The sequence below is a fragment of the Balaenoptera physalus genome, assembly GCF_965194825.1.
Source record: "Balaenoptera physalus genome assembly, chromosome: 10".
In the NCBI taxonomy this organism is placed as follows: domain Eukaryota; kingdom Metazoa; phylum Chordata; class Mammalia; order Artiodactyla; family Balaenopteridae; genus Balaenoptera; species Balaenoptera physalus.
This window is the reverse complement of record NC_138889.1, coordinates 53,056,303-53,084,152: the sequence shown is the minus strand read 5'-3', so window position 1 is coordinate 53,084,152 and position 27,850 is coordinate 53,056,303. Positions and strand designations below refer to the sequence as shown.

The window sequence follows — 27,850 nt, the reverse complement described above, 5'->3', positions numbered from 1 at the left end:
ATCAATAATCCTGACCCTGCTATCAATAGACACCAAGGTCTGCTGGAAGAGATGAACTTTTAATTAATTAAAGACATTAAATGGTGTTAAAGAAGGTTACAAGGAGCAGTGGGAACACAAGAAGAGGTATTGTCTATGCACAAGAGAGTGGCCCCAGGAAGGCCAGAAAGGCTTCACAGAGGAGGTGACATGTGAGCTGAATCCAGGAATAGAAAGAGTTTTTCAGGCAAGGAACGGCATTCCATGCAAGGTGAACAGCATGGGCAAAAGCACTAAAAAGTGAAAGAGCTCAGAGTGGAAGGCGGGAGGATATAAACACTCAACTATCTCCTTAGTCCAGAAACTGCAGGAGGTGAGAAAGCAGAAAAGAAAGGAAAAGTACTCTGGTTCCACTGAGGCTTGTCCCCTGCCTCTTAAAGGACAGTAACCCCCCACCACAAGCACCACCATTCTTCATCTGCACTGTTGGTCCAGGTTTTCCAAAGAAGTAAAATGCCTCTCATTACCAAATACAGCGCGTGCTCGTGCTGCAGCTTCCTTTCCCATGGGGAGATGTTCAGCCCAGCAAGCAAGACCCTCTTCCTCAGAGGCCCTAGCTGCCCAGAGGGGCTCTTCACTGAAAGCCATTTGATCAATGTTTATTCTTTGTAGCAATAGATAGACACTGAACAGTTGGTTTAACATTTTCCTTAAATAACTGCTTACTATATAGGTGTTAAACTTTTTATTAATGCTTCGTGTAACTTTCTACACCCTCAAGTGGAAAACTGTAAGTAGGGAGAAGAGAAAGGAATTAACAGTAAGATCCACAGCTTACATAGCACACAGTGTTCTGGATATGACTGTGCATCACAAATGTTAATTCACTTAATCCTCACTACAGCCCCATGAGGCAAGTCCTACTATTAACTTATTTTACAGCTGAAGCAACTGAGGCTCAGAGAGATTTCTTCTCATCTGTCAGTACTTGCTGGTAAGTGATGAGAACTGACTTTTGAACTCAGGCAGGAGACTGCAGACTTTGCTCTTTAAAGCAAAGATACACTGCCTTGGGATCAAGTAGATACAATTGCTTCTGCCCAATGCTTTGGATAAAGTGTATCATTTAATCCTCATGACAGCCTATATTATGAATTAAAAACTGAGGCTTGCATTTGCAGCAACATGAATGGACCTAGAGATTATGTTATTAAGTAAAGTAAGTCAGAAAAAGAAAGACAAATACCATATGATATCACTTTATGTGGAATCTAACATATGATCCAAATAAACTTATTTACAAAACAGAAACAGACTCACAGATGTAGAAAACTTATGGTTACCAAACGGAAAAGGGGGAATAAATTAGGAGTTTAGGATTAGCAGATACAAACTACTATACCTAAAATAGATAAACAGCAAGGTGTTCTTGTATAGCACAGGGAACTATATTCAATATCTTGTAATAAACCATAATGGAAAAGAATATGAAAAATGAAAAAATTATATATATACACACACATATATATAAAATCTGAATCACTTTGCTGTATACCAGAAACACAACACTGTACATCAACTATACTTCAATTAAAAATTTAAACTTTTTTTTTTTAAAAAAGCTGAGGCTTAGAGAGCATAACTGGCCCAAAGTTGAATAGCTGGTAAATGAAAGAGGTAGCATTTGATTTCCAGTCTACCTAAATTGAAACTCCTGCCACCATGTCTGTTTCTGTAAGGGCTAGGGGTTTTCACAGAAGGAAGAGAACAGGTTAACAAAGCAGAAGGCCTGACTTCCCCAGATGACATTATCTGCATTTTAATTCCAATATCTGGTAGAATTGAAAATACCTGAAACTGAGACTTCGTTAAACAGGAGTTTTGCCCAGATCACTGGCTGTCAAGCGGCGCTCCTCGAAGCCCCAGGGGCTTCTTCAGTGGGAAAGTCCAAGTACTTCACATAATCCCCAGTATTAATCAGCTTTTGTTGCACTGACACGCAGCTCTCAAACTCTGGGCCTCACGACAACAAAGGCTTATATCTCACTCACCTTGCATGTGGTCTGGACTATGACACTGCCAGAAACTATATCACCTCTAAAATTATAAATTCAGTCTCCTACTCGCCAACTACAAACTCCTATCACTCTCCCAGATCATATGCTCTAGCATCCCTGTATCAATTATTATTCAACTTCATTGAGATCACCAATCCACTGACCCTCCACCTTTGATCTAATTGCCAGTCTTCTATCACATAGACCTCAGCTTAGATCCATGGCCCGTGGTTATTATCAAGGTCATATTAGTATCCCTCACTCCTTTGTCTACATCTACCCTCAACTGTGCTCATCCCAACCCCGAATGAACCTAACCTTCTGCCTTCTCACTCATTTCCTCATTCACGCAGCTGAGTTTACTGAAGGACATCATATAATTAGAAAAATTGCTTTCACCTGATATTCATGATCAACAACCCCCAACTCAACACTGCCTGGCAGTGAATGTTACTGCATTCTTCTAAGAAGCTCAGCCTCCTACTCTACACAAAGTTCTCCAGTTTCCTCAAAGATCCCATACTTCACCCATATTCACAGTAGTGGGACTTACCTTGTATTTTATATGGGAAGAAAAAAGAGAAGCCACCTGACAGTAGCTCCCACACCTTCAAATCTACCAGAATACCTAATGTGCAGCCATTTCTCCTTCCCTCCTGTTATAACCATGAAACATCCCTTCTACTAACGATGGTCACTGTCTCTACCCTTTACATATGCTCTGGATTTCACTCTCTCTTGTGTCCCCAGTTATCCTTTTTTCCCTTGCATCTTTTGTCTCTCTTTCTCTAACTGATTTTTACATCATCATTAAAATTGTTATCACATCTCCTATATTTTAAAAAAATTCTCTCTAGCTTCTAAATCCCTCTCTAGCTACTGTCCCATTTTTCTGCATAGCAAAACTCAAAAAAGTTAAAATGATATATGCCACATTTAAATGAGGAGACATGAACAAAGCACCTTCAACCATGTCTGATCTACGCCAGATGCTCAATAAATGATAGAATTGGTAATAAAACAGTAACAAAGATCATGATTGCAACTGACACAGAAATCTTCTCATATGGGAGCACAGCCCTTAGCATTTTAAGTGGATTATCTCTGTTTGCTCTCACAAAAACCTGTGAAATAGGTATTAATTTTTTCCTAATTTTATAATTATGTAGCTGAGGCTTAGAAAGGTTCATTGGCCCAAGGTCACAGAGCTAGTAGCAGAGATGACTAGGATTTCCTTCCAAATCCGTCTGACTACATAAACAAAAATTATCATCCTCTAAATCACCCTCATGGTCTGTTTCTCTAGCACTCTCTCTATACATCTCCCTCCTAAGAACAGAGACAATTTTTTTTACCAAGAGCAGAGGGATGACAGTCAGGCCGTACCTGTGTGAAGCTGAGTCATGCGGCATCCCCTCCAGATCCCTTAGAGTGTCCGTCCACGAGCACATCCACGAGGAAAATGCCGAGGAAAGCGTTTTGTAAGGGGGAACACCAGGTTTAACTCATAAGCAATGACGGAGGAAACACCTGTGGATAATGAAGATGTTAGAAGAGTTTCTAATGCAGAGAATTGAAGTTTGGGGAGGAAGCAAGCTTTGTGAGTCTGGGTTGGGGACAGACAGCGTAGGAGTGGACAGATGATGATAATACCAAACATGCACTAAAGATAGATGCACCTTTTGGGTGGGGATGAAGTGTTAGCTACAATGGGAACGGTGGACCCCAAATTTATAAAAGGACTTTGGACCATGAGCTATCTGTACCCAGCTAATTATGACCTTGGTTCAGGGTTTTAAACAGCTCACTTGAGTTCATTTAGGTAAAGCACCTAGCACAGCCCCTGATAAATTGTAGGAGATCAGCAATGGTGGCTATTACTGTTATTGTTCAGGATCTTCACATGGTGTTTACTGAATAAACGCTGATTCCTCTTTTTACAGGAAATTTTTTAAATTGCATATTAGTAGAATTCCTCATGCATCAGAGATGAGTAAAAATAGCTAATACTTTTTAAGCACTCACTTTGCCAGGCTGTTAAATTAACTCATTTAACCTTCTCAATAATTCCTTAAAGAACATGCTATCATTATTTCAATTTTACAGAGAAGCTAAGTAGCTTGTATAAGGTCACACAGTGAGTAGGTGTTAGAGACAGAATTGAACCTATTTCCTTAACTACCATCCCATAATGATCAATATAGGTATTATACAATCCTTTTGTCTGATGCATATAAGAATACTGTGCTAGAGACATGAAGTGTGTATATATAGATATAGATATAGATATATACATAACAATAGCAAAAAATCTTGTCTATTCCCAACAAAAAAGAATTTTTGGTTAACGTGCAAAAAAAGAAAGAAAGAAAACAAACAAAAACCTGCATTAAATCCAGCTCAATACAGAGGGAAGGAACTATGACTGAGAAGCAGAAAGTATTCAGTGGATGAGGTGATAACCTTCTCTACATATTAGACCTGGCAGAGTTGGAATGTCCTCGAAGATGTTCTCAATCAATAGGGAAATGTCAAGACCAGAGGGAAAAGCTGACTGTGAATGGATACATCAGAAGTGCTTACAATTAGGTAACAAAAAGCCAAGTGGGAAACATTGGAGGTTAGGACACATTGATTGCGAAATCAGTAACAATATGAAATGTGTAGCCTTGAATGCCTCAAAGGCCAAGCCAAAAATCTGAGGAAAATATGGGAGACTAAGTAAAACTAGAGAAGGACAGAGGAAAAATAAATTTTAAAGATGGTGGGGGGAGGGTTGCCTAACCTGGCACTTAATTTTTATATCCACCCTTTGAGACACATGTAATATTCCCATTTTACATGAGAACATTGAGCCTTACAGAAACAAAGTGAATTTTCCAGGGTTATTCAACTATTATGTGAATTTCAAGCACAAATCCTAAAAATCTGAATTGAGCTATCTTGACTTACGAATCTTTTCATTCCTAGGGATTGTCTCTGAAGCAAGAACTGTAACGGTATGGAGAGCATGTCCAACAGGTTTAACTTGGAGAAACAAATGCTGTGGAATCTTAAGCTTTTTCTTTCCTGCCATCCAAATGGGATTCCTCATGCTTCAGAATCACCACTGTATTTTGAAAGCACCAGTTGTGGGACAATCAGCCTGTTACAGCTTTGTATCAGTTACTTGTAGATCCTTGTAATGTTCCTTGTTGTCTTTTTTCCATTTTTATATTTTTCACGGCACCAAGTACAAGGTGAGCTAGTGACTGATAGAATATGAACACAGCAACACGTGACACACACACACACACACACACACACACACACACACACACACACACTTCCTTATTAATTTAGCAAAGGATGCTGAAGGGAGGCTGCAGAGTAGCAGCAGTTAGAGCTTGTCTCACCACAGCTTTTCTACCGAGGGCTTACGGTCACAGGTTATATTATTCATGCAAAGTAGCATCTTTCTCCAACCAATAAGCTTAATTTTATGCTATACCACATCATTTTATACTTGGAGTTTATATCACTATTCTGGAAGAACTTAATCCCTTTAAGGGGATATTTACAGATATTGGGAATATTACGATTCTCTACCTATCCCTAACAATTCCAAAACGTTAGGATCTGTTCCTTGCAATATCCCATTCCTAGTACCAAATTATTTTTCAGCTAGAGTTATTTGGGTTGAAAGCAATAGAAAGTTCAACTCAAAAAGACTTAAGCAATAAGGAAAATTTATCATCTCATGGAACCATTAATGTAAATCCTAAGTAAGGTGACTCCAGGAGTGGTTAATTCAGTTACTGAACATTATTAAGGCCCCAGGTTCTTTCCATCCTCAACGTGTCAGCTTTATTCTCAAAGAAGCTCCTCTAAGGATTGAAAAATGCTACTGAATTTTCCAGCTTCCCAAATAAGCATGATTACATCCCTCTTGTGTGTTCTTTTTTTTTTTTCTTTTTTTTTTTTTTAATTTATTTATTTATTATTTATGGCTGTGTTGGGTCTTCGTTTCTGTGCGAGGGCTTTCTCTAGTTGCAGCAAGTGGGGGCCACTCTTCATCGCGGTGCGCGGGCCTCTCGTTATCGCGGCCTCTCTCATTGCGGAGCACAGGCTCCAGACGCGCAGGCTCAGCAATTGTGGCTCACGGGCCCAGTTGCTCCGTGGCATGTGGGATCTTCCCAGACCAGGGCTCGAACCCGTGTCCCCTGCATTGGCGGGCAGATTCTCAACCACTGCGCCACCAGGGAAGCCTGTGTGTTCTTTTTAAAAGGAAGAAAATCTTTCCCAGAAACCCCTCATTAGACACTCTGTTTTACCTAAGTGGCTTGGATTGGCTCACATGCAATTTGAAAAATGTAAGCTCAGTGAGGGATGTTGTTTGTCTTATTTACCACTGTATCTTCAGAACTCAGAACAATATTTGATACATGGTTTATTTAAACAACCTATAGAAACCTATTTCATTTTGGAATATAATAATAACAATAACAATAATAAAGTAGTAGCATAGCAGTCTATTGAGACTACAGACTCTAGAGCCAAATGACCTGGGATATTTTTTTCTCTCTTTTTGGATCTCAGATGAACAAAAATGGATTCATCATATTCCTACATTCATGACACACTCTTATAGCTCCAATGTATACCTTGTTTATTCACTTATTTTCTAATAATATCATAGAAACTGATGAACTCACTTCTCAAAACAAAAGTTAGGATCTTGACAATAGCCTACATCTGACTTTGACCACCATTCACATTCCCTACCTGCTCCACCCAAGACAACTGTCATAATTCATTGCATCTCAATATTCCTTTGATTTTTTTTAAAGTTTATTACAACTGTATGTATTTCTAAAAATATTTTATGTGTTTTCAAATTTACAAAAAGATAATCAACTTAAAAGTAATATTTTGGGATTCACTTTTTTAGTTAATCTTATATTTGCTAATATTCACCCATCTTTTTCATGTCATTCACTTTGACTGCTCTATAATAGTCCATTCAGGGAACAGACCACCACAGATTCTCCTACTTTCCTGTTGATGATCACTTGAGCCATTTGATTTTTGCTATTATGAAAAAAGCTGCTGTAAACATTCTTGCAGAGCTACTGTTATACACATGCAAGAGTTTCCCTTAGGTGTTTACATGTCAACATGAATTTGCTGGATCATAAGGTACATGAATATTTAAATCAAGTAGATAAAACCAAACTGTTTTCCAACATGGTTGACCCAATTTACATATATAATAGCAGCATCTAAGAGAGCTTGTGGCTCCACATCCTCTCCAATATGTGCGATTGTCGTTTCCTTGATTCCATTTTTTTCTACTGAGTTATTTGTGTTTTCCTTATTGATTTGTAGAAGATTGCATGCACACACACACACACACACACACACACACACACACACACACACACACACATATTCTTGATACAACCCCTTTTTTGTCTGTCCCCTGTATCTGGGGCAAGTAATTTAATCTATCCGTGCCTTTGTTTTTCACTCTATAAAATAAGGGGAAATATGTTACCTACCTGTGATGGTTAATTTTATGAGTTAACTTGACTAGGCTTAGGGATACCCAGAAAGCTAGTAAACACTATATCTGGGTGTGTCTGTGAGGGTGTATCTGGAGGAGATTAGCATTTGAATCAGTGGACTAAGTAAAGAAAATCATCCTCACCAATGTGGGTTGGCATCATTCAATCCATGAAGGGCCTCAATAGAACAAAAAGGTGGAGGAAGTGTGAATTTGTTCTCCGCTTGAGATGGGACATTCATCTTCTCCTGCCCTTGGACATTAGCACTCCTGGTTTTCAGGGCTTCAAATTCAGACCGGGACTTATATCATTGGCTCCCCTGGTTCCCAGGCCTTCAGGTTTGGACTAGAATTGCACCACTGGCTTTCCTGGGCCTTGGCTTATAGATAACAGATCACGGGACTTCTCAGCCTCCATAACCACATGAGCCAATTCCTCATAATAAATCTCTTTCTATACATCCCTATCTATCTATCTATCTATCTATCTATCTATCTATCTATCTATCTATTTATCTATCCTATTGGTTCTGTTTCTCTCAAGAACCCTGACTAATACACTACATAGTAAGATTGTTTTGAGGAATATTACTGATATTAGTTAATATATATATAGATAATAGTTGATAGTTGTGGCGAGCGGGGGCTACTCTTTGTTGCGGTGCACAGGCTTCTCATTGTGGTGGCTTCTCTTGTTGTGGAGCACGGGCTCTAGGTGCACAGGCTTCAGTAGTTGTGGCACATGGGCTCAGTAGTTGTGGCACACGGGCTCAGTAGTTGTGGCACACGGGCTCAGTAGTTGTGGCGCATGGGCTGTTGCTCCACGGCATGTGGGATCTTCCCTGACCAGGGATCAAACCTATGTTCCCTACACTGGCAAGTGGATTCTTAACCACTGTGCCACCAGGGCAGTCCATGTTAGCTTTTATTATTACATGGAACTTGCTACATGCCAGGCACCATAATACCCCATCTAATTTAATTTCACGAAATCCTATGAGGTATCAATGTTATTATTCTCACTTTACAAATAAGCAAGTTGAAGCTTAGAAAGATTAAATAATTTGACCAAGATTATACAGCTAAGATATGATAGGGCTAGATTGTATACCCAAACTGTCTGAAATAGAGTCTCCATTCTTAACCCCTCTACCATACTGCCTCTTTTTATACCATGAAATTGAAAAACTCTTGTGAAATTCTGCAACAAGGCAAGACAATAGAAAATAACACTTTGACTGCTATGCTCATTACATGTATGGAAAATATAGTTTCTACCTTACAAAATAATTACTAGAACTCAGACCGATCAATACAATATATATATGTATGCATAATAACTAGCACAAAATAGGTGGTTAATAAATCCTAGTTGTGATTATTATTATCTCATAATATCTCACAAATTCAGTGTCACAGATCTTCTCATTTTATAAATAGGAAAAGTAAAGCTCTAAATTAAAAGGGTAAGTTGCCCAAGGTTACATGTTGCAGAGTAGTTACAGACCATTAGCCTGTCTAATTGTAAAGCCTGTGTACCTCTGAAAAAATGCTGTATTGTACTATAAAAAAGGCTGAATTTCTCCAGTTCAAAGGATAAGGATTACATAGCACAGATGCAGAAATGTAAATATGGACAGCTGTTATTATTAAGAAATGACCTAACAGGAAAAGATGCTCAACATCGCTAATTATTAGAGAAATGTAAATCAAAACTACAATGAGGTATCATCTCACACCAGTCAGAATGGCCATCATTAAAAAGTCTACAAACAATAAATTGTAGCGAGGGTGTGGAAAAAAGGGAACCCTCCTACACTGTTGGTGGGAATGTAAACTCGTGCAGTTACTATGGAGAACAGCATAGGGGTTCCCTAAAAAACTAAAAATAGAGCTACCATATGATCCAGCAATCCCACTCCTGGGTATATATCCAGAAAAGATGAAAACTCTAATTCGAAAAGTTACATGCACCTCAGTGTTCATAGCAGCACTATTTACAATAGCCAAGACATGGAAGCAACCTAAATGCTTGTCGCCAGATGAATATATAAAGAAGATGTGGTACAATATACAATGGAATACTACTCAGCAATAAAAAAGAATGAAACAATGTTATTTACAGCAACTTGGATGGACCTAGAGATTATCATACTAAGTGAAGTAAGTCAGACAGAGAAAAGTGAATATCATATGATATCCCTTATATGTGGAATCTAAAAAATGATACAAATGAACTTATTTACCAAACAGAAATAGACTCACATACGTAGAAAATAAACTTATGGTTACCAAAGGGGCAAGGGCCAGGGGATAAATTAGGAGTTTGGGATTAATAGATACACACTACTATATATAAAATAGATAAACAACAAGGATCTACTGTATAGCATAGGGAACTATACTCAGTATCTTGTAATAACCTACAATGGAAAAGAATCTGAAAAAGACTATATATGTGAAAAAGAGTACATATATGTATAACTGAATCACTTTGCTGTACAACAGAAAGTAAACACAACATTGCAAATCAACTATACTTCAATAAAATTTTTTAAAAAGAAGACTATATAGATAGATAGATAGATAACTGAATCACTTTGCTGTACACCTGAAACTAACACAACATTGTCAATCAACTATACATCAATTAAAAAAAAAACAAAACGGCCTAACAATAATAGAAAAGAATTAGTTCAAATTTCAGGCAAATCAATCTATTGATACTTAGAACACTTAACTATAAATTTTTACTCTTATTTCAGAATCAGATCACTGTTTCATGATGCAAAGGAGAAAGACATTAATATATATTCAGGGCATTTCAATAAATATATACACACTATAGTGATTAGGATAAATATCAAGAGTGGGAAATATGATGTTAAAATATCAAATCCCATTACATAACATTAATGTTTTAAATGATCTACTTCATCTTCTTTACCTCTACCCAGTCAAAGAACATAATAGTCATCTCCAAATACTTGAAAGTCTTTTGATGAAAGATGAATTAGATTTGTTCCATGTGGCTAAGACTAGCGGCAGACTATATAGTGAGAGAATAATTTTCTTAACAACAATAATAAGCTAACATTTATTAAGCTTTTATTACCCAGCAGGCACTGTACTAAGAACTTTATGTGAACCATCTCATTTAATCCTGACAAGGCAAGTGTAGGGCTCATTCTGCAGCTGAGGAAACAGAGGCTTAGAGAAGTTAAATAATTGGTTAAATAGTTTATGACTGATGAGTAGTGGATACTAACCTAGGATTGCTGGAGTCTAAACTGCATATTCTCTACCCCAATAATATATGCTTAATAGGAAGAAAAGGTTTGAAACAGAACTTTCCAAATACCGTAGGATCCCTATCACTGGAGATATGAAAGAAAGGGCTGAGAAAAGTCTCAACCGGTATCTTACTGAAAAGATTCATGTGTTTATTCATTCAATCGATGTTTATTAAGTGCCTACTACATAGAAGCCATATTATTTTACAAGTTAAGGATTAAATGAAAAGCAAGATTGTTTCAGGAAAGCAGATTTAAGTCTGAGGTAGAAAAATGAAGTGAATAATTTTTTAGTTTCTCCAGCCACGCAATTCTATAACTCTTTATTTCCCTTGTTCCAAATAATATCAGCAGTTCCTAAAGCAATTAAAACAGAAGGAATTTGTTCCTTCAGCCACCTGATTTTCCTCTTTCCCAATATCTTTATTTCTTTTCCTATTCAACATGCTGATTTGAATTAGCTTCGATGCCACTCAGAACTGAGGCTTGAAATACAGGCGTTCCTACCACACTCTTTACAACTGATGCTGAAATCACAAACTGTGATGTAGTGTGAACTGCCCGTCTCCCAAGTATATCGTATGCTCTCACTACCATTTCAACAGCAAAGAAGATTGTCTATTTTTCTGCTTGAAATCATCATTTCATTCCCTGTCTTCAGCTGGATAACTTACCTATTTTAATAACAAAAGATATAGGTATCACTTCTGTTGGTTCTATCTACAAAATATGAGGAGACATTTCATCCACTAATTATTGAAAGGATTAAGACAAGTACCAACTCAAAATACTTCTCTTTTTGAGAAGAGAAGTACTTCTCTTTTTCTTTTTTTTAATTGTGGTAAGAACACTTAACATGAGATCTACCTGTGTAACAAAATTTTAATTGCACAATACAGTATTGTTAACTATTTTATAGGTAGACCTTTAGAACTTATTCACCCTGCATAACTGAAAGTTTATACCATTTGAACAATAGCTCCCCATTTCTCCCACCCTCCCTTGCCCCTAGCAACCATCATTCTACTTTCTGCTTCTATGAGTTTGACAATTTTAGATAACTCATGTAAGTTAGAAACATGCAGTATTTGTCCTTCTGTGACTGGCTTATTTCATTTAGTGTAATGCACTACAACTTCATCCATGTCATTGCATATTGCAAGATTTCCTTCTTTTTTACATAAGTTATGTAATTAGAAAAAAAATTTAGATAGTCTGATTTTATGATGAAGTTTTTATCAACTTTTTCAAAATTGTAATCTGTTGTTAGTCTTTTTCTCACTTCTAAGTAAATATTGGTTTCCATGTCTTAAAAAAAAAAAAAAGACAAGCACCAACCTTCAGTACCCGATTCTTTCATAAAAATCTATTGAATTATTCAATTATATACTGTGGGAAGATTTTTATAACTAAAATGGTTTTGAAAAAAAAATTCATGGTCATTTTCACATTATGTAGCTTCTGGCAAGATTACAGCCACAAAGGAGGTTGATTCCACAGTCATCAGATTCCATTTATTCTGTGCATTTGATTGGAAAATGGCAACTGATTATTATGAGGTTGGACAGTAAACATTACAATCCCATTTGTGTTTTTTAAGACAGGTAGGTGTAGGTCATTCAAACAATAGAAAAGCAAGACAATACTTTGTGTAGCAATGGAAAAGGTTTAAACTTTCAATGATTCCTCCATTCCCTAAAGTGGCATTGCATCAGATTGGTCCATAGAGCTTTGAAAATGACCTACACTGAAGGGTCACCTTTGGACTTTCTAATTCAGGAGACGTAGAGTGAGCCCAGAAATCAGAATTGTATTTGAAGCCTTCAGATCATTCTGATGTGCGCCCCCAGTTGAGAACCACTGATTTACCTGTAACGTCCAAAGTTTTTAGCATGGTTACTAGAGTCATGATGACTGGCTCCTGCTCAGTCCCATCTCCAAACTACCTCAACACTTAAGCCTAAGAAATACTGAGCTACTTGGGGTTTCTTGGAAACAGCATGCATTTGCTCATAATGTTCTTTTTCCTAGAATAAATGTTTCCCCTTGTACACTTGGAGCATTCTATTCCTATTTCAAGACCCAGTCCAAGAATCATCAACTTTCTCACACTTTCCTAGTGACCCCCAAGGAAAATTAATCACACCCTGTTCTAAGTCCCAGCCTAACTTATTGTCACTTAAGTGACAATACTTAATAGTATTGTCGCTATTTGTCTCGATTTATGTCTTGCCTACTAAGCTGTGAGCTCCTAGAGGGCCTATAACCTTTCATCTTTTTATCCATAGTGTTTAAAACAGTGGTCTGCCAATGGCAGGTGCTAAATCAATATTGATTGAATAAAAAAAAAATGAGTGAATGAATGGTATCACCAATTATCCAATATTTCAGGGCAAAATCTTAAATCTTAAACTCTTCTCTGTTTTCCGTTCCCGTAGTCACAGATTTCACTGCTATAATATTTATTCTAACCATGGTTTACTCCTCTTCTTCTCCACTGCAAATGTATAAATTTTCTTCTATGGACTAGTGCCACTTTAATGCCTATGGTACCCCACAGTCTTCAGCAAAAAGTCTTAACACCCTGTCATGCCATACAAGGCCATTTCTGCTCTGTGTCTACCTGCCTCTAAGCCTCAATTTCTACCATTTCCACAAACAAAGCCTATAGTCCACTTACATGGAACTATATATTCAGGCCTCCAAAATGGGTCATTAATCTCTCTCTTACCTCTGTGCTTTTATATATACTTCTTCCCTTCTTCGAAACTGCTCCTTCTTCTCTGATTCTACCCACCATAAAAAAAAATTCCGCTCAACTGTTCACCTTCCCTGAAAGACTCAGCTAATCATGTCCCTCCTAAATTGGGCTAGATGCACAGTCCTACTCAGGCTTCCCATAATTTCCAGTGCATCCTTTTAGGCTCAAGTCATTACAATCGCTGACTTCTCTGTCTTTCCCAGAAGGCTAAGAAATTTTCTAGGAAAGAGACTCAGGCACCTAGTGCCAGCTTATTTCATGTCTAGAATGTAACTCAAAACTTAACTCACATCAATTTGTTTTAAATGTATTTCGTTTCAAGCATGTAAATATAGTTTTTCTTAAACTAATACCATGTGGAAAACATTGTTATGAGATGCTTACATTGTAATCAGAGAAGTTTGAGAATTAAACACTAAGAACCATTTTATCAAGAAGATGTCTTCTGAGGGACTTGCACAGAATGAAAGGCCTTTCATAATCTAAGCACAGAGCTCCAAACACAGCAACCACCACAGGAGAGACATAAGCAATCAAAAGATGCCTGAGACATGACTCTTGCCCTCAAGGATTTAGCAAGCTGAATTTAATAATTCACTAAGAAACAAAATCATCAGTGTTGATCAATATTCTTCAGACATAAATGTGTGACAAGAAGCCATTTTTGCACTGAGCCATAGAAATTTAAACAAACTTATGTTTTCTCCTTGTTTCTTCTTTTTGTGATTGTGAATCCTGCTTGACTAAAAAGATGCTCTGTCAGATTCTTTACCTCACTCATTAATTCATTCATTTAATAAATATTTCCTGACCATGTCCCACATCAGACACTTTGCCAAGCACAGATGGTACCAAAAAAACAAGATAACTACTTTTCCTTAGAGTCATTTTTAATGAAAACAGATAAATACATACACATAGTCAACCTAAAAACAAAGCAAACTTAACTATGCATGGGGATCATGAAAGGCTTCTCAGGGAAGGTAACATTTAACTTGAGTCTTCAGGAAGGAGTTGAAGTTTGCCAGAAATTTTATTAGAGTCAATGATAGAATTGAATATGGAATTTGTTTTTACTGTGCATTCTAACTAATAAAAGCCTCTAGCCATGCACACACGATTAACAATCCATAAAGGTGACAACTTTCCTAGAGACAGGTGTTCTGCCATTTTCCTGACTGGAATCCCTTAGATTATTTTCCCAGGCACTTGAATTAAAAAAAAAAAAAAAAAAAAAGTTTTCCCAATATAGGTCCTCAGGAGTGCTAGGGGCCAAATTACTCATTTATTTATGTTTTACACCTGTTGACTAAATGATTTTCAACAAACCTTTGTATAAGTATATGCGTAGAAAACACTTGAGAAACTATAATATTTTTTAATGCCATAAAAACTTCGACTTGAGAATAAACTTATTGTCTCCAGAGTTTGCAAACATGGGCATTTCAGTCCCTTCGAAGCATTAAAAAGTGAGGATTCATGGAGAAGAAAAAGTCTCACAATATTTTCAGAAAGTAGAAGATATTTCAGTGAATAGTCAGTGGATGTATTTCAAATTCCTAGCTGGAACAAGTGAAAAGGAAGACATTCAATATACCAATTTTTAAATTTTTTCTTCTTAAATTTGATTTTTCTAATCATAAATGAATAGAGTCACATTGTGGAAAACTGGGAAAATACAGAACGAAATAATAATGATCCTGATTGCTGTCATTTGCTGCACACTTTCTCTGTGCCCACGATTGTGCTTCACATACATTAGGTCACATCATCCTCGCCACAACCCTGTGAGGTAGGTATTATAACCGTCTTTGTTTTACAATAAAGGAAGAGGCTGAAAGAGACCCTAGAGATACCAGGAGGGGTAGCACCAGATGACAATCTTAAGATGTCTGATTCCAAAGCCCTCACACTTAATCATCTTCCACAAGGCCACCACCACCCCATCTAGTTGCATATTTTCCTTTTTCTTAATTAATTTATTAATCCATTTAAATAATATTTTATTACATATTTATACCAGTCATAAGTTGCTGATGAAAGAGCTTTTGCACCATAGCCTTGTCGAAGAGACTTCTTCTAAGCATATTCATACACCATTTTGCCCTGGACAGAATCATACAACTCTATCATAAGATTCTTACAGACTGTAAATATAGCCCTAAACCATACTGATTTGGGTTTGCCATACACCACCCAGGACTTCAGATAAAACTCTAACCACTATTCATCTAAACATTGAGTCATTCCACTGAACCCTTCTGGTACCTAAAATATAACCACAACGATAACGTTCAGTCATGTAAAAATTGGACTTGACTGTAAATCGTAACAGCAAAGATACTTCTATAAAAATAATTACAGTGTTGTCAGTAGAAGCCAGAAACACAACAAGGACAGGAACAAATATTGAGGCTATATTTTTGTAGTAGGCCACTTGTTCTCCTTGGAGATTCTCCAGCACCTTTACAGAAGTTCTTTAACTCCATTTAGAGGAATTGTCTTTCCAAAGGAAGAGGTAACTGGCATACTCCTATTATGTTAAACATCTATTCCCACAGCAAAATTTGTGCTTCATTAGGGCATTGTCCTATGAAGTCCTACGTCCACTGTCTACATGGCCATCAAGTCCTCACTTGTTTACTATAAACAAATTTTACTTTTATAAATTGGGTAATTGGTCAAGACTTTCAATATGAAGCTACTATATGCTACTCTGAAGAATTACTCAGAATAATCACTGATTCACTTTTTACATGCACCATCTGAGCAACAATTTCTACAATAAAGCTTATGAAATTAGAAAAGGTGATCAGAAATTTATCATTAAACTTAGCCAAAGTTATAAATGATATTCTCCTAGTGCTCAAGCCTGAGAAGGCAGGTCTAAAACTCTTTAGCCCAAGTAGAAATAATTAAAAGGCTTTCACTTTCCATCAGCTAGCCACGGTGGTATTTGTGTCATTTCCAATACTTCATGTTGAATTTAGATAAACACAATTGGTCAGGTAGAACAATTCATCTCTAAACTGAAGGTTATGACCCCCTACCTCTCCAAGGTAGACAAAAGGGAGTCTGGGACATGTTTTATTTCACGGACGCTGGTATTTGGGGATCTATGGCTTCAAAATATTCAGGGTTTTATTCTTTATATGTTCTACAGTTGTCAAGTGTGGCTTCTCTTGAGTCTTAAATGCCTCTGCATAGCTGCTGTCATGTAAGATGACACAACCACTGATCATTTGACAAAGGAGCAAGAAAGTCAGACCCTGGCTTGACTCTGAACTGCTGTGACTGAGATAAAGATGTCACCTAGAGATCAGGACAATGTTGTAGACCTGGAATGAGAATGATTTTGTGGTTGACCCTCTGGCCTAGTCACAGGATGGCCAAATGATAAAGGTCTGAGAACCTATACAACAGACTCCATCAGTCATGCAAGACTGAGAACCAGAAAAACTGCTCCCATCAATTATTCAACTATACTTTACTCAGAACCTCATGTCACTTAGATTGACTCTACCTTAAAATTCAACAAATCCTAAGACTTCACAAGTGTCCCCCACTTCTGATGTCCTGGCCTAAGAATTTCCAATCCCAGCATATAAGCGATAAAAAGCATGTATTCATTTCTCCTAACAAGATGCTATTTAAGAGTACAAGATGTATTTAAGAATTGTTCTCCCTTGCTGCAGTAAATCAATAAAACTCAGTCTGTATATATTGTAACAGATATTTTTATCTGAGAATGGAGCTTTCTACACCACAAATAGGCAAAAGAGGATGGAATCTAGTGGACAAGTGTAGGATCTGTAGATCTAAATGTAGAATCACTTCTTCACAGGTAAAAGGAAGGAAAGCAGAATATACTGATATATGGTATAGATACACTGCCAGGTCATTTCCATGATCTGGCCTCAAGAAGACTGGCAGATGCCCCAGGTTAGACAGGCCTTCTCACTCCTGCACTGACATAACACTGATTAAGCTGGGCTCGGACTCACATAGTACGAAATCAATCCAAAATGATAGACATGTATGGCCATGTGGATCGTAGATGGGGGAAAGAGAGGTCTATACTTAACCTTGATGCTTTAAGCAAGCTATCTGGTTTTCAAAACAACAGGAGAAAAGTAAATTACAGACATACATTTCCCTGTTTAGATGCAAAATCACTAACATAACAAGGTGATTCTAGAATTTGTCTGATAGGATATGTAAGTGAGAATAACCCCAAAACTTTTTGATATAGATTTGTAATGAGTAATCAACACATAGGCCATTTTTTAAAGACAGACTGAAAATAACACATATCATTTACATTACAAAGGAGACATCATAAATAAATGAAGAAATCAAAGACTATTCAATACATAGTACCAAGACAATCACTTTAAAGCCTAATAAAGTTAGATCTTGATCTACTACAATACACCAACATAAATTCTTGGTGGATTAAAAAGCCAAATGAAAAATAAGAAATCATTTACAATTTTAAAACATATAGTTTAAAATATATCTGATCTTATGTTGAAAAGAACATCGAAGCATAAAACAAAAGAAAAAAATCACAGTGTTAACAATACATTAACCACATAGAAATTTTCAGGCTTTGAACATCACAGGTTGTAACAAACTAAAGTAAGTGGTAAATAATACACTCAGGAAAAATATTTGAAATATATACTATAAACAAATATTCATAATCTTGTTATATAAAAGTTCATACAAATTAATATAAAGAAAATTAAAACTCTAATAGAGTTATGAACATAGTATATAGAAAAATAATTCAAACAAAATTAAAATTTTAAAGGGAATAAAACCAATAACCAAATGAGAATATGTCATTATTACTAGTCATTATGAAAATGCAAGTTAATTTTAAAATTGGCACTCTCTAAAAAGCATTTTAATTGATAATGCTCCAGATGGTGGTGAAGCAAACTTTTAGATCTATCACTGGCAGGCCTATTGCCAAAAGCTTTATGGAAATAGTCTACCAGTGCTAAGAATCACAATAAGTCTTCCATACATTACAGTTCAACAGTTCCCTTTATAGCACTCTACTCTCAAGGAATTTAAAGCCCATTTACAAACAGTATTCAGCACAGCATTATTTAAAAGAGCAAAAATTTAGAAACAACTTTAATATCCAGTCATACGAAAATAGCTACACTAGTTATAGAAAGTTGAACATATATCATTTGTGGATAACCAACATTTTTTAACACCTTCCTAAATTTTGGCAATTTTTTACATTAGAAATCCTGCCTCCTGATGTAGAAGCAGGAAAACTAACATCCCTAGACTCCCTGTAATAGAATGCAGGCATGTGATTGCGCACTCCTGTAAGACTTGACGTAAGAAATGAGCAACAAGAAGAGGCTGCAGTATGTGGGAAATCAATCCCTTAGCAAACTCAGTTACAGAGCTACTCAATTCTCCAGTGGTGGCAGTGATGGGGAACACAGGAGGAAGAGAAGCAGCTTTGAAATAAACAGAATTTAATTCAGTTAGGCTTCCCCAAACATCAGATTTCCAGATAATCTGATTACAGACCAGCTGGAAAGAGGCTCTGAATTGCTTTGGAATAATTAGAACCATTTAGCCTTAATTCCAAAATTGGTCCATTCCTTTCTTTTTAATCTCCTTGAATTCTCATAATAACTCTTATCCATTCAAATATATTGCTCCCTATATAAGTAACTGGAATATTTCATGAAACACTTTTCATCAGAAGACACTTAACCAACTGAAGAACTTTGACTTAGGTCAGTAATGGGAGGGAAGAAAAAAATCAAGTGGTTGAGCACCAACTATGCTGGAAATAATAAACACTAGGAGCATTACCTACCTCTTCTCATTAAATCCTCACAATCACTTAGAGAAGTGGATGTTAATATCTCCATTTTACAAATAAGGAAGCCAAGGAAGGCTAAATAATCTGCTAACAGTCACTCCTCTAGTGGAAAGATGATTTTCTTATTTAATATTTACAACAAAAATTATACCCATTTTCCGGATGAAGAAAGAAGGCAAAATCACGACGCTAGGATACGATACAGTCAGGATTTCAATCCTGGTTTGGTTGATTCTAAATGAGGGCTTTTAACACTTACTCTATTTTGTCATCACTTAGTACAGTGACACGTACATAGTGAGCTGTCGATTCCTGATAGTTTTTTTTTTAATTTTTTTTTCTTTTAATTAATTAATTAATTAATTATTTTATTTTTGGTTGCATTGGGTCTTCGTTTCTGTGCGAGGGCTTTCTCTAGTTGTGGCAAGCGGGGGCCACTCTTCATCGCAGTGCGCGGGCCTCTCACCGTCGCGGCCTCTCCTGTTGCGGAGCACAGGCTCCAGACGCGCAGGCTCAGTAATTGTGGCTCACGGGCCTAGTTGCTCCACAGCATGCGGGATCCTCCCAGACCAGGGCTCGAACCCGTGTCCCCTGCATTGGCAGGCAGATTCTCAACCACTGCGCCACCAGGGAAGCCCCTCCTGACAGTTTTTATTAAGACTTGAACTACTATCTGTCTGCTCTAAAGTCTACCTACTTAGGTCTCTATCATACTGCCTTCCAAATTTCATTGGGTTTGATAGATACACACATGTACCCAGAAATGAAAATATTCAGTAGATTTGATGTCCCTTGGTCATTGATATAGCTTCAGTTCTAGATTGAAGTCATATTTATTCAGGATTACATTGAAATTACACAGGAATGGCAAAATGATACATTGTAAGAGATTTATTCTAAACTACTCTTCACCCTCCGTGCTAAGTGAAATGCAAATGATCTCCAGCTTGTAATTTTTTAGTGTTACTTTATCTTACCAATACTTTATGAATATGTATTGAATAATCCTAAATCAACAATTTGCTGTCAATAAAAGGATAATTGATATTCAGCAAAGCTACACAATCAATTTTTTTATCTCCTGCCTCAAACACAATGTCACCATGTGACAGGTTGATTTGCATTGATGTTAAATGTCAGTTTTGTGAGGTTCCACAGTGATGTGTGCAGGACCAGCACCTGATTGAGTAGCCTGTACTTCAGGGTACAGCAAGAGAACCAGGTACAGCTGTCATTGTCAAAAAAGTCTCCATTAGCACTGCTTGAGAGGCAGTAAGTATGATGGTTAAGACCACAGACTATGGAGCCAGACTGCTTGAGTTCAAATCTCAGTTTGTAGCTGTGTGACCTTGGCCAAGTTACATTACCTCTCAACTCTAAGATGGGGATCATCAAACCTTCAGCAAAGGTTTATGAGTTTAAAGAGCTAAAATTTCTAAGGCACTTAGAAGAGGGCCTGGCAGGTAGAAAACACTATGTAAGTATTACCTAATACAGCTACCGCTTGCCATCAGAAAAAAAGACTTTGGGAAGGTGGAATTTATACTGCTGCACACACACGCGTGTGTGTTTAGAAAGTTTATTTCAATCGGTGAGAACCTTGATGTGCAGAAACTCAACGGGGGGAATCCTTTCACAATGTATGTGTGTATCAAACCATTGCATTGTACACTTTAAATATATTATGATTTCATTTGTCGATTTTACCTCAATAAAGCTGGGGAAAAAAGAAACAAGCCTGGGAACAGCACAGGTATACAGAGAGAAGCAGAAACTGGAAAGCAGGGAGCGCCTCAATTGTGTTTCCACTATTGGGTTCTGTGAGTTTTCTGTGAATCTCTCTGATTAAGCTCTCTTTTTTGATCTGCTTTCAGTAACTTTTGGTTCCATGCATCCTGAAGATCCTTAACACGGTCACCTTATTAAAGGTAGACAGGAAGGAGAGAGAGAATGGAGCTGTGAAGGAAGGCTTTGCCCCAAGCCAGTGAAGACAGGTTTCTCCATGCCTTTGGTTGGCCCAAAGCTGTCCCTTCCACCCCCGGGTGCCTTACCTCACATTTCCCCAGCTCTGTTATCCAAAGGTTAACCCAAGTTATTTACCAGGCCCTGAAAACATAGCCCCTGCTGATGTGTAGAAATCTTCAGGAGAACACAAATTAGAAGCTTGAACACGTGTGTATTGAAGTTTTTATTAATAACAAGGTTAGAAGATGGTGAGATACCACATTAGCACTTAATTCAGTTTACTGGAGTGTGGAGGGTTGATTAGAAAATATAGTAGATGTGATCTTTACCTCTCCAAGAAGGAGACTGAAAGCCACAGCAAGCCAACCTCCCAGGCCCTAAAGAAGTAACAAATTTCAAGAGTCCATGGATTTTTCTGTCTGTTCAAAGATAAATCTTTAGGGGATTTTTTATTTCTTGGATTTCTTCCCTCAGCAACAAGATTTTCTAACTACTATATTGAAGAATTTTTTTCAGTCATATTTAATTAAATTCAGTTTCTCCCTGCCACAGTATTTTCTATGGGTATCCTTATTTTAAAAAAAAAAAAAAAAGGAAGGAGGATTTCAGATGACTTACCACATCCTCCCTTATTATATAATGCAATTCTTCCAAACGTAAACTCCAAAAGAGAATTTATCTATTTGTATCACCAGCACCTAGAAAAGTACATAGCACATCATAGGCTCCTAATAAATTTTGTTATTGAATCTATGTAACTATAACAATGATAAAAAGAAGAAAGGCAAACAGAGATCTGTGATCACTAAAGCAAAAAGTACAGGGAAAGTTTGCAGGCTTTGGATCCAGATAGACAACCTAGCTGTATTTCCTTAGCTCTAGTGAAGAGTGGTAATAAAGTACAATAAAGTATATGGCCACACAGTTTATGAACCACAGCCACCTTTTCAATTATTTTTATACAAAATTCTCTTAAATTACACATTGAATCTTTCCCATTGTTTAGGGGATTTTGTTATGCTTCTTGGCATTTTAATTTAATATAAAATTTAAATTTTATTTTCTAAAAAAAATGGTGCTCTGAAATATGGATGGAAAGGTAGCATCCACTAAGACACACTATCTTAAAGCAGAAAGAAAAAAATGTGTTAGCTGATTCCCTGTGATAAAATCATAAACCCAAAGAGTTACAAAATTAGAACTACATCTGCTCCAGTCTTCTAACTTCTAGTATAGAAGAAAAGATCTCAAGATTTGTTGACATGAAGATTCAAAATTTCTTGAATGTCAATGGCAAATTTTTAAAAGATTAAAAGGAAAATAAATTGTGGGAAATATTTACAGGAAATATTATTCAGGGAAATAACTATATTATATATAAAAGTCTTATAAAGTAAGAAACCACTAAGACTATAATATAATAAATAAGCAGGGGATGCAAATTAAACAATTCAAAAAAGAAAAAGCAACTAATAAACGAATATATAAAAATTCATATAACTCCAATTAAAGCAATATAGTAATTAACTCCTTGTAGCAACAATAAGGAAATATCTTTCATATTATATGTTTCTTTAATGATTTTACACATTACTTGCTGGTGATCAATGAACAGCAATTCTTCTATATATTTGGTTAGGATTGTGTACTACTTCAAGCCTTTTGGAGACTTTGGAAATCAAGAACTTAAAAACAATTTTATTGACAGCCAGCAATTATATCCCTAGGAATTCAAAATATGGAAAAAATCAAATCCAAGTAGCTAATTACAGAATTATACTGGTGAAAAAAATAGAAATAATTATTCAACCCTGGGAAATGGTGAAGTAAACACTGATATCAATTCAATGAAATAGTCAATCATTTAAAAATTTGGTTTTGCAGAATCTCGAAGTGATATCTGCACTGTCATATTATTGCAGCATTATTCACAATAGCCAAGAATGGGAACAACTTAAGTGTCCATCAATGAAGAATGGAAAAAGAAGATTCATATATATATAAACAATGGAATATTATTCGGCCATGAGAAAAAAAGGAAATCCTGTTATTTGCGACAACTTGGACGAATCTTGAGGGCATTATGCTAAGTGAAATTAGTCAGACAGAGAAAGACAAATACTGTATGATATCATTTACACATGGAATCTAAAAAAGTCAAAGTCAGAGAGATAGAGAGTAGAGTGGTAGTTACCAGGGGCCAAGGGTGGCCGAAATGGAGAGATACTGGTCAAAGGATACAAACTTCCAGTTATAAGATGAAAAAGTTCTGGATATCTAATGTATAGCATGGTGGCTGTAGCTAATAATACTATATTATATGTTTGCAAGTTACTAAGAGAGTAGATCTTAAATGTTCTCACCACAGAGAAGAAATGGATGGAGGTGTTAGCTAATGCTATGGTGGTGATCATTTGGTAATATATAAATGTATCAAATCCACACATTGTGTACCTTATACTTACATAATGTTGTATGTCCATTATATCTCAATAAAGCTGGAAAAAAATTGATTTTGAGCACTGTTCAAAGTGCAGAACAAAGCAAGATACAAAATATCATACAGATTTTTATTACAATAATATAAAATAAATATGTTATGAAAATTTTCTGGAATGAAATCACCAAGTATTAATAGTAATGACTGTGACAAATAACAACATTAAAATCAAGCTAAGCACATAGAGATTTCTTCCATTCAAATTAATACAAATCCGCATCCAAAGAGCCATGAAAATATTAGCCACCGCAAACAAAATAAAGCAAATAAATCTATCTTTAAATGTGTAACTATTTGAAAACATAATGAAAAGCTGGTTGAATACTTCCACAGGCCTCAGACACTTTCTATGATAAAATCAGAAAGAATGGGAGGGACCTATGAAGAAGGTCCATAAGTCAAGAAAAAAGCGGAAAATAGGCTGTCTTTTAAACATTTGCAAAACTGACATTTCACTACAATTAACTTAAGGTCTGGCTCAGTAAGCCCACCCGAGGTTTTAGCAGTCCCCAGTCTCTCATAACAAAGTTAAATTCATCTTTCTCTAGTCCATTAATCTTTTAGTATTGGCTCTCAATAAAGATAAATTTACAGAGGGGGAACCTTCAAGATGGCGGAGGAGTAAGATGTGGAGATCACCTTCCTCCCCACAAATAAATCAAAAACACACCTACATGTGGAACAACTCCTACAGAACACCTACTGAATGCTGGCAGAAGACCTCAGACTTCCCAAAAGGCAAGAACATCCCCACGTACCTGGGTAGGGCAACAGAAAAAATTAAAAACAGAGACAAAAGAATAGGGATGGGACCTGCACCTCTGGGAGGGAACTGTGAAGGAGGAAAAGTTTCCACACACTAGGAAGCCCCTTCACTGGTGGAGATGGGGGGTGGCGGGGGGGAGCTTCGGAGCCACGGAGGAGAGCGCAGCCACAGGGGTGCGGAGGGCAAAGCGGAGAGATTCCCGCACAGAGGAGCAGTGCCGACCAGCACTCACCAGCCCGAGAGGCTTGTCTGCTCACCCGCTGGGGTGGGCGGGGGCCGGGAGCTGAGGCTCGGGCTTCAGTCAGATGCCAGGGAGAGGACTGGGGTTGGCGGCATGAACACAGCCTGAAGGGGGCTAGTGCGCCACAGCTAGCTGGGAGGGGGTCCGGGGAAAAGTCTGGACCTGCCTAAGAGGTGAAAGACCATTGTTTTGGGGTGCGTGAGGCAAGGGGATTTCTTCCCCATGTGCCCACAGAAAAGCAGAGCACCACTTAAGTGAGTCCAGAGATGGGTGTGAGCCATGGCTAACAGCTCAGACCCAAGAGACAGGAATGAAACGCTAATGCTGCTGCTGCTGCCACCAAGAATCCTGTGTGCAAGCACAGGTCACTATCCACACACCCCCACCAGGGGAGCCTATGCAGCCTGGCACTGCCAGGGTCCCGTGATCCAGGGACAATTTCCCTGGGAGAACACACGGCGCACCTCAAGCTATTGCAATGTCACACTGGCCTCTGCCACCACAGGCTCGCCCCACATTCCAATTATAACTACCGTAACCCTCTCTCCCCCTGGCCTCAGTGAGCAAGAGTGCCCTAATCAGCCTCTGCTTTAACCCCCTCCTGTCTGGGTGGGGAACAGAAGCCTGAGGGTGACCTACACACAGAGGTGGGGACAAATCCAAAGCTGAACCCCAGGAGCTGTGCCAACAAAGAAGAAAAAGGGAAATTTCTCCGTGCAGCCTCAGGAGCAGTGGATTAAATCCCCACAATCAACTTGATGTACCCTGCATCTGTGGAATACCTGAATAGACAATGAATTGTCCCAAAAATGAGGTAGTGTATTTTGGGAGCAACTGTAGACTTGGGGTTTGCTGTCTGCAACTGATTTCTTTCTGATTTTTATGTTTATCTTAATTTAGCTTTTAGCGCTTGTTATCATTAGTGGGTTTGTTTACTGGTTTCCTAGCTCTCTTCTTTTTTTTTTTAATTTTAATAATTTTTTTCTTTTTCTTTTCTTTATTTTTTTCTCCCTTTTCTTCTGAGCCATGTGGCTGACAGGGTCTTGGTGCTCTGGCCTGGTGTCAGGCCTGAGCCTATGAGCTGAGAGAGCCAAGTTCAGGATATTGGACCACCAGAGACCTCCCAGCCCCATGTAATATCAATTGGTGAGAGCTTTCCCAGATCTCCATCTCAACGCTAAGACACAGCTCCACCCAACATCCAGCAACATCCAGTGCTGGATGCCCCATACCAAACAACTAGCAAGACAGGAACACAACCCCACCCACTAGCAGACAGGCTGCCTAAAATCATACTAAGTCCACAGACACTCCAAAACACATGACTGGACACAGTCCTGCCCACCAGAAAGACAAGATCCAGCTTCATCCACCAGAACACAGGCACCAGTCCCCTCAGACCTACTTCAGACCTAGGGACACATACAGACTGAAAGTGAAGGGATGGAAAAAAATATTCCATGAAAATGGAAATGAAAAGAAAGCTGGAGTAGCAAGTCTCATATCAGACAAAATAGACTTTAAAATAAAGACTATTACAAGAGACAAAGAAGGACACCACCTAATGATAAAGGGATCAATCCAATAAGAAGATATAACAATTGTAAATATTTATGCACCCAACATAGGAGCACCTCAATACATAAGGCAAATGCTAACAGCCATAAAGGAGGAAATCAACAGTAACACAATGATAGTAAGAGACATTAACACCTCACTTTCACCAATGGACAGATCATCCAAAATGAAAATAAATAAGGAAACACAAGCTTTAAATGACACATTAAACAAGATGGACTTAATTGATATTTATAGGACAGTCCATCCAAAAACAACAGAATATACTTTTTTCTCAAGTACTCATGGAACATTCTCCATGATAGATCATATCTTGGGTCACAAATCAAGCCTTGGTAAATTTAACAAAATTGAAATCGTATCAAGTATCTTTTCCGACCACAACACTATGAGACTAGATGTCAATTACAGGAAAAAATGTGTAAGAAATACAAACACATGGAGGCTAAACAACACACTACTTAATAACCAAGAGATCACTGAAGAAATCAAAGAGGAAATCAAAAAATACCTAGAAACAAATGACAATGAAAGCATGACGACCCAAAACCTATGGGATGCAGCAAAAGCATTTCTAACAGGGAAGTTTATAGCAATACAATCCTACCTCAAGAAACAAGAAAAATCTCAAACAAACAACCTAACCTTACACCTAAAGCAATTAGAGAAAGAAAAACAAAAAAAAAAACCAAAGTTAGCAAAAGGAAAGAAATCATAAAAATCAGATCAGAAATAAATGAAAAAAAAATGAAGAAAACAATAGCAAAGATAAATAAAACTAAAAGCTGGTTCTTTAAGAAGATAAAATTGATAAACCATTAGCCAGACTCATCAAGAAAAAAAGGGAAAGACTCAAATCAACAAAATTAGAAATGAAAAAGGAGAAGTAACAACTGACACTGCAGAAATACAAAGGATCATGAGAGATTACTACAAGCAACAATAAGCCAATAAAATGGACAACCTGGAAGAAATGGACAAATTCTTAGAAAAGCACAACTTTCCAAGACTGAACCAGGAAGAAATAGATAATGTAAACAGACCAGTCACAAGCACTGAAATTGAAACTGTGATGAAAAATCTTCCAACAAACAAAAACCCATGACCAGATGGCTTCACAGGCGAATTCTATCAAACATTTAGAGGAGAGCTAACACCTATCCTTCTCAAACTCTTCCAAAATATAGCAGAGGGAGGAACACTCCCAAACTCATTCTATGAGGCCACCATCACCCTGATACCAAAACCAGACAAAGATGTCACAAAAAACGAAAACTACAGGCCAATATCTCTGATGAACAT

General features: G+C 37.4%; 1 protein-coding gene across 1 annotated transcript in view; it reads right to left on the bottom strand.

Moving 5' to 3' along the window:
* FAM181B (family with sequence similarity 181 member B) overlaps window positions 1-27,850 on the bottom strand; it is a 311,017-nt gene that overhangs the window by 159,375 nt on the left and 123,792 nt on the right. The window contains exon 6 of the mRNA XM_082410219.1: window positions 3,423-3,566. The gene's annotated coding sequence lies outside the window, so the exon portion shown is untranslated. The remainder of the gene's footprint in view (window positions 1-3,422; window positions 3,567-27,850) is intronic.